General features: G+C 39.5%; 1 protein-coding gene across 3 annotated transcripts in view; it reads right to left on the bottom strand.

The window, feature by feature from the left end:
• Positions 1-6,016, bottom strand: part of Vamp4 (vesicle associated membrane protein 4) — a 41,613-nt gene that overhangs the window by 8,415 nt on the left and 27,182 nt on the right. The gene's annotated exons all lie outside the window — the stretch shown is intronic.

Below are 6,016 nucleotides of genomic sequence, written 5' to 3'. Positions count from 1 at the left end.
ATAATAATAATAATGGAGTGTGGTGGTGCATACCTGTAATCCCAGCTACTTGGGAGGCTGAGATAGGAAACAGTCAAAATTAAAGTCCAGCCTGGGAAATTTAGCAAGACCCTGCCTCACTGGGGATGTAGCTCAGTGGTAGAGCACTTGTCTAGCATGTGTTCACATACCGTTCATATACCCTGAGTTCAATACCGAGCATTACAATAAATAAATACAACACAATATAAATGCTTAACTGAGACATAGTTTTAGTTTTGTTCCTAATCTAACAAATAAGCAAATTTACTGTCAGAATGCTTACTAACTGCAGAACTTAGTCAAACAGCTGGACTCTTAAATGTTTCATTTTTTCTTGTCAACAAGCTGTTGAAGCAGCATGCACAGTGATCTATGTATTTCACAAACAAGGGCTAACAAAAGTGTTTGCACAGGTAGGATAGAGGCTTATGCAGAATACTTAACATCCAAAATGGAAATGTAATGCACACCCTAAGAGACACCAATATTCAATGGATACAACTCTTCACTGCTCACCAGTTTTTTTCCTAACCATAAACAGAGTGTAAGACAACTGGGAACATGCAGGAATGTTTTGAAGTACTCATCAGAAAGCAAAAATGAAAAATATTTTGTGATTCTTTAAATTGAAAATGTTTTCCTCCTTTATCTTAGTTGATGGTGGGTCTATCTAAATTAAATTTCAGACTGTTCAATAAAAGCTAAAATTAAAAATTAATTATTGGGGGCTGGGGAATGGCTCAGTAGGATAAGTGCTTGACTGGCAAACGCAAGGATCTGAGTTCAATCCCCGGTTCCACCAAAAAAAAAAAAAAAAAAAAAAAAAAAAAAAAAAAAAAAAAAAAAAAAAAAAAATTAATTATTGGTCTTCAACTACATTGTCATGCATGAGTTATCTCAAGAGATACATTTATTATTTTGGGTGTCTAATGTTTTAACCAGAAATCAAAAGATTAGTTACTTTATGAAATAAGTTATGGCAATTAAATATTTAAAAGGAGAAACAGAATGAACTTGTGGTTATGATTCAAAACTATTTAAAGCAACTAAATAAATGTTAAATATACATGAATATTAAGTAAACATGGAAATGCACCTGTATTTCTCTTTGGGGAAGAAGTATATTCATTGTCAGTAGGGAAGCTTTAAAAAACTTTCACACATTTCTTCTCTTCTACTCCACACTATTCCTCAAGCTAAGCTACAGAGTCAGGGTGGAGGCATGGTTCTGTGTAAATTTAACAGATTTCTATCCTTCTCCTATCACTGAGCTACTTCTTCAAAAAGTTTGTTTTAAAAACAGAAGGAGAGGGGGCTGGTGAGATGGCTCAGTGGTCTAAAGCACCTGCTTAGAACAAGCTTAGCAAAGCACAGGGACTGCGGTTCAATCCCCCAGCACCACATGCCAGCCAGCCCCGCCCTCTGGTGGGCTGAGCTGGCCACACACACACACACACACACACACACACACAAATAAATAAAATTTAAAAAAAAGAAAAAAAAAACAGAAGGAGATCCACTCAGACCCAGAAGTACTCTCCCAATCAATGGCAGTCACTAAGCAAGATGATAACCGCTTCCCTCTGGTGTTCTCTTCAGAGCATTACATGCACCGCTGATCTGTGCAGAGCCTTCCCTAAGGCTCATCACAGCTTCCTGAGCTCCAGCTGTCCAGGCACCATTGCAGTGAAAAAAATGGAAAGGAGAAGCTCAACCAAGCAGGGACGCATAGAATTCTCTTCTGCTCAAAAACATTTTATAGTTTCCAGAATCTCTCAAATATTTAGTTACAAATCTAGTTCTCTAAGCAGAGCTACAAGTGTTTTTTTTTTTTTTTTTTTTTATATGTAGGAACAACATCATAAATATTTATGCAACTAATCAATTTATTCAACAAATAATGAGTACCTACTATATACTATGTTAGGTACTAAGAAAACAACTAAACAAGTAATAATTCCTTATCTTATGGAACTTATATTCAAATGTACAAGGAAGGCTTCATGTTAACTCACCTTAAAATTTTGAAACAGCCTGTTCTACATTACTGAATTTCATTTTTAGCATTTAACACCAAGATAAAAATACTTCTGATTTATTTATTTATTTTTAGTTAGTTTTTTTTTTTTTTTAGGAACCGGGGATTGAACTCAGGCCCTTGTGCTTACCAGGGAAGCGCTTATTCTACTGAGCTATCTCCCTAGTCCAATACTTCTGATTTAAATGCTTATCTTCTCCCGGTACTGCTTGCAATGGTGCTTAAGGCAGAGTAGATATTCCATAAATACTTGCTAATAAGTAAGTGTACAAGTTCAGTATAAATCTTACAAAATGAAGCAAACTCCTTGAGAAAGAGATATAAAGTAGAGATTATAGATACCTCTATGTAACTATAAAATAGAAACAAATGTACTATTTATCAAGGGTGAATCTTGAAATTCTCAGGCATTTGTTTTTCACCTTATGTAAGTGATAACAGCCTAGAATAAGGCAGTATGGCAGGATAGGAACAGACAAAATGTACTATGGCTCCTAAACATGATCAAATTATAATTATGGCTATAAATATACCTGTAATACGCATGGTTATAAAACAGAACCAAAAAGATGAATAGGTATGATTCTAGAATTTGTGTGAAAAAAGCCAATTAATCAGAACAGAACCCATACAATCCTAGATTAATTCTTTCTAGATTATCAGAAACCTAGAGGTATTATCTCAGCAACAGGCCTCACATGTAATAAATCCCTATTGCTAAGGGGAGCCCTCCATTATTTAATTTACTAAGTGATCAAAGAAGCTCCATAAATACAAGTTGCTATCCATTGCCATTATTCTCAATCCAATTACTATATAAATTTTACTCAATAAGAGAAAATCTAATTGTGTCTTTACAATTCAAGAAGATTCTGTACGCAGAACACAACTTCTGTACAAGAAAAGTAAGTGGTAACTAAAACAGAAAATTAAGAACTCTAAGGAACAACAAGTTTGGAAAGGAGAAGTGGAAATTTATATCATGACCTTCAAGTCATTTAGTAGAAGATGACACAAGACAGGACATAAGTAGGTAAAGATAAAGACACACAGAGGGGTAATCATATTTAATGCCATTTTTTATCCCTTGACAGTCTTGACACCTGTGTTCCTAAACTGCCCCTGTTTGGACCATCACCAGGTAACCTGCATGATGGAGTGCAGAGGTCTTGGCGCCTATGTTCACAGAACTGGGTTTGTACTTTGACCACTTACTATGCATGTGGTTATGGAAATTATTTCTAGTTCCTCAGCTTTATAACTGTTTCACTTGTGAGAATTAAATGTGATCATGTTTTTCAAACATTTGACAGAATCCTGATGCTCTGCACATGCTTGGTAAGTGTCAGTATTGTTCTACTAAGAAAGTTTTGTGCTCTGTAGCACACACATACTCATCCCTTATTTTGTGAAGAAAATAATTCTTTTCACAGTTAACATCCCCATCTTGTGACCTTTTAAGGTACTGTTGACAAAAGAATTTTTATAGTTATGTTATACTTTTGCAACTCATACATACTGCTGTTATAGAAAGCTGATCTGACCAAGGCTGAAGTCAGGAGATCTCCTGCCTGTGACAGAATATCTAAAATTCACAAAAGTAGGATTTACAGTACTATTACTTAATTTAAGAGCAAAGAAACAGTCCAGGCTCTCTGCTCCTGCACGCCTGGCAACAGCCGTATTTCCCATGCAGCCAGCAGTGATCCAGACAAGATGAAGATTGGAGTGAATGGATTTGGCTGTATTGGACGCCTGGTCACCAGGGCTGTTAACTCTGGCAAGGTGGATGTTGCAGCCATCAACGACTCCTTCACTGGCCTCAACTACCTGGTCTACATGTTCCAGTACAATTCCACCCACGGCAAGTTCCATGGCACTGTCAAGGCTGAGAATGGGAAGATCGTCATCAACGGAAAGGCCATCACCATCTTCCAAGAGCAAGATCCTGCCAAAATCAAGTGGGGTAATGCTGGTGCTGAGTACTTGGTAGAGTCCACTGGTATCTTCACCACCATGGAGAAAGCTGGGGTTCACCTGAAGGGTGGTGCCAAAAGGGTTATCATCTCTGCCCCTTTCATCCCCATGTTTGTGATGGGTGTGAATCACAAGAAGTATGACAACTCCCTCAAGACTGTCAGCAATGCTTCCTATACCACCAACTGCTTAGCCCCACTGGCTAAGGTCATCCATAATAACTCTGGTATCGTGGAGGGACTCATGACCGTAGTCCATACCATTACTGCCACCCAGAAGACTGTGGATGGACCCTCTGGGAAGCTGTGGTGTGATGGCCGTGGGGCTGCCCAGAACATTATCCCTGCATGCACTGGTGCCACCAAGGCCATGGGCAAGGTCATTCCAGAGCTGAATGGGAAGCTCACAGTCATGGCCTTCCTCTGTGCCCACTCCTAATGTGTCACTGGTAGATCTGACCTGTCTCTTGGACAAAGTGGTTAAATAGGATGACATCAAGAAGGTGGTGAAGCAGGCATCAGATGGGACCCTCAAAGGTATCCTGGGCTACACCGAGGACCAGGTTGTGTATTGTGGACTTCAACAGTGACACTCCTCCACCTTTGACACTGGGACTGGCACTGCCATGAATGACCACTTTACCAAACTCATTTCCTGACATGACAAGGAGTTCAGCTATAGCAACAGGGTGGTGGATCTCATGGTCTACATAGCCTCCAAGGAGTAAGTGCCCCCCAAATAGCCAGCAAGACCAGAGGGACAGAGTGGCCATGCTGCAGAAGTCACTGCCCTACTCAGCCTCAACACTGAGAATCTCTCCCTTACAGCTTCCATCCCAAGCCCCTTAGAAGGGCAGGGGCCTCAGGAGCCCTGGCTTGCTGCCATTGTACACCATCCATAAAGCCCACTGTTTCCCCCCAAAAAAAGAAACATTCCAAAGAGAATTATAAATTCTACATAGTCATATGAATATTTAAAATATTTCCCCCAAAATATTCCCTGAAAAGTGATGCTGGGCATTTTTTTGTGTATTAATCTGTCATCAAGATTAACAGTGTCCAAATTTAAATAAAGGTATGTTGCTGATCAATACAGCTAAGAAATGCCCTATGCTGAAATGTCACAAATTTTAAGTGGTGATAACGGTATCTTAAGACACTGACCAATGTGGCCCACTGACTAGTGCCAGGGAGTTTTCCTTAGCAAGTGGTGTGGTAAGTTGTTCTCTGTTATCTTGGGTACACTGATGAGTCAGGTCCTGACTAGAAAGACACTCATGAGGTTGAACCATCAAGGTTTAATCTGTGCATTTGATCACTAACTTCTAACTAAACCTGGCCAGCTCTCAGCTCTATTTTTTTTAAGTTCTGTGATCACCAAATTAATATATATATATTTATCTGTGCATGAGTCATTCTTATATAGTCACACTCTGTAATGGCTTCTTAGCATAACTGATGATAGTCTTAGGGTTCAGCTGGAAAAATCATACTCGAAAGACCCCATAGGTCATACTCTACTAGTAGGCTCACCATGCAGAAGGGTATCAGACAAGACAACCACCAAATGTGTCCTCAGTGGGTTCTCCTCAGTAGTGATGGCTTAGGTATAAGAGAATAAGACCACTAGGTGGATACAAAAGCCAGTGGCTCAGTGCAGGGCAATGGCTTGGCCATTACACATTAGTGCCCTTGCAGACACCCACATAGGCCATATGTCTTGTGAATGCTCTAGAACCCTGACAGAAGCCCATTGAGGATACCTCCTTCTAACCACCAATGTCAATCTAGGAAACTGTCAGAGACAGTTTAGCACTGTTAGGTACTGGTAAGTATGAACTTTCAGTAGCTAACATCTGTAGACTGCAAAAATCACTTAGCTGACAACTCTTGTTGCATAGGTCCTGCTTTACCTTGGTCTTAACCATCCAGCAGAAAAGTATGAAGTCGAAATATAAGAAATAAAGCCATGCTGTTGGGT

Source organism: Octodon degus, unplaced genomic scaffold (assembly GCF_000260255.1).
Source record: "Octodon degus isolate 3935 unplaced genomic scaffold, OctDeg1.0 scaffold00017, whole genome shotgun sequence".
In the NCBI taxonomy this organism is placed as follows: Eukaryota; Metazoa; Chordata; class Mammalia; order Rodentia; family Octodontidae; genus Octodon; species Octodon degus.
This window is presented reverse-complemented; position numbering and strand designations above follow the sequence as displayed.